This window comes from Palaemon carinicauda, chromosome 11 (assembly GCF_036898095.1).
Source record: "Palaemon carinicauda isolate YSFRI2023 chromosome 11, ASM3689809v2, whole genome shotgun sequence".
In the NCBI taxonomy this organism is placed as follows: Eukaryota; Metazoa; Arthropoda; class Malacostraca; order Decapoda; family Palaemonidae; genus Palaemon; species Palaemon carinicauda.
The window spans coordinates 15,715,411-15,717,910 of NC_090735.1; positions in this window are offsets into that span (position 1 = coordinate 15,715,411).

The following is a 2,500-nucleotide window of genomic DNA, read 5'->3' on the forward strand; positions in this document are numbered from 1 at the left end:
TATCTATCTTTTCTTTTTGTCTATTCAAAAAAGATATGATTTAATTATGTAAATAATTCAGATAAGATGGCCACTATCTATCTTTTCTTTTTGTCTATCAAAAAAGATATGATTTTATTATGTAAATAATTCAGATAAGATGGCCACTATCTATCTTTTCTTTTTGTCTATCAAAAAAGATATGATTTAATTATGCAAATAATTCAGATAAGATGGCCGCTATCTATCTTTTCTTTTTGTCTATCAAAAAAGATATGATTTAATTATGTAAATAATTCAGATAAGATGGCCACTATCTATCTTTTCTTTTTGTCTATCAAAAAAGATATGATTTTATTATGTAAATAATTCAGATAAGATGGCCACTATCTATCTTCTTCTGCTGTCTATCAAAAGAGATATGATTTAATTGCGTAAATAGTTCAGATAGGATGAATACAACAGCAAGTAGAATTAATCACCCGTATATAACACCGTAATTCCAAATGCCACCTCGGGGAAAGGTCATCTTTCATAGCTCTGGTAATTGAATTTCTGTTGCAAATGCAATATATCTGGACCCCATGTTATGACAGAGAGAGAGAGAGAGAGAGAAAGAGAGAGAGAGAGAGAGAGAGAGAGAGAGAGAGATGACGGATCATTTCCCATATTGTAATGGCGATAAGAGAACAGGAGAAGCAGTGTGAATCAGCTGTCAACGAACTTCAAATACAGCTGTGAAAATATAAATCACGTAAATGGTTTACAAACGATGGTACTGCAGAATACAAAAGTTTTTTTTTTTTTTTTTTTTTTTTTTTTTTTGTGGCTGAATCGGTGGTAAAAATCATTGTAAACAATTCCACAGCCTATGATTGTACAGGAAAAGATTTCCCTGCCTGTTTTCAACAACTTAAGATTAATTACCACAAAAAAAAAAGGACTTGTGACTTGCCTGTAAATACGCTCACATGCCAATTACCTTTCAAACTGATAGCGCCATCTGGGATGGGAAATAGGTTTTCAATGATGCACTATAAACACTATAAAAACCTCTATATTATAATGTATATACAAAAATGTAAAATATAATTTGTAAAGGAATATTTCTTGATAGAAGGAAAAAAAATGTATTTGTATTTTCATGATAAAAGATAAAAAGAAAAACTCTTCTTTTTAATTTGCAATTAATCTAGTTTATCAGATTTATCCATTACAGGATTAAAAGCCGCTCATGAATGGCACAGGCAAGGGTCAGTGACATAGCCCTAGAAAGTAGGACAATGCCTCAGAGACTGACCATATATACATATGATCAGCGACCAAGCACCCTCTCCACACAAGCTAGGACCAAGGAGGGCCAGGCAATGGCTGCTGATGGCTCCCGCAAACCTTTCATCCTTAGCTCACAAGGAGGGTGAGATTGTAGTGATCAAAGAAACTAACGAGTTCTGAGCGGGACTCGAACTCCAGTCTGGCATTCACCAGTCAGGAACGTTACCACATCAGCCACCACAACCCTACCGATATGCCTATTCACTCCACACTGTGAATACCAGGTTAATTGTTCTGTTGTGGTTTCAGTGGTAACGCCGCTGACTAGTGATCGCCAGACTGGGGTTCGAGACCCACTCAAACTTGTTAGTTCCTTTGGTGCTGCAAGCTCACCATACTTGTGAGGTAAGGAAGTGGACTTTTGGGGGAGCTTTTGCCTGGACCTCCTTACTCCTAGCTTGGGTGGAGATGGGGCTTGGGGGCTGATAATATATAATATGGTCAGTCTCTAGGCATTGTCCTGCTTGATAGGGCAGTGTCGCTGTCCATTGCCTCTGCCATTCACGAGCAGCCTTTAAAGCTGATCCTATGTATATATGGTCAGTCTCTAGGGCGTTGTCCTGCTAGATAGGGCAGTGTCGCTGTCCATTGCCTCTGCCATTCATAAGCAGCCTTTAAACAACGCATTCTAATGTTTCCTGTTGACAGTAAAACAGTTAATTGACCTAAGGAAAAGAGAGTGAAGGTTTTATTATTATTATTATTATTATTATTATTATTATTACTTACCTAGCCACAACCCTAGTTGGAAAAGCAGGATGCTATATGCCCAGGGGCTCCATCACGGAAAATAGCCTAGTAAGGAAACGAAAAATTGAAAATAAAATATTCTGAGAAGAGTAACAGCATTAAAATAAATATCTCCTATATAAACGATAAAAACTTCAAAAAAAACAAGAGGAAGAGAAATAAGATAGAATACTATGCTCAAGTGTCCCCTCAAGCAAGACGTCTCTAACCCAACATAGTGAAGGACCATGGTACAGAGGTTATGACACTACCCAAGACTAGAGAACAATGGTTTGATTTTGGAGTGTCCTTCTCCCACAAAGCTTATTTGCTGTCTGAGGTAATCTTTTATAATAATGAAACCGTAATGTTTTCACCTGTTTTTTATACACAACTTGAGAAATAACCATTCATTTTTGTAATTATTTTCCCGTCTTTTGTTTTTGTTTTCCAGTCT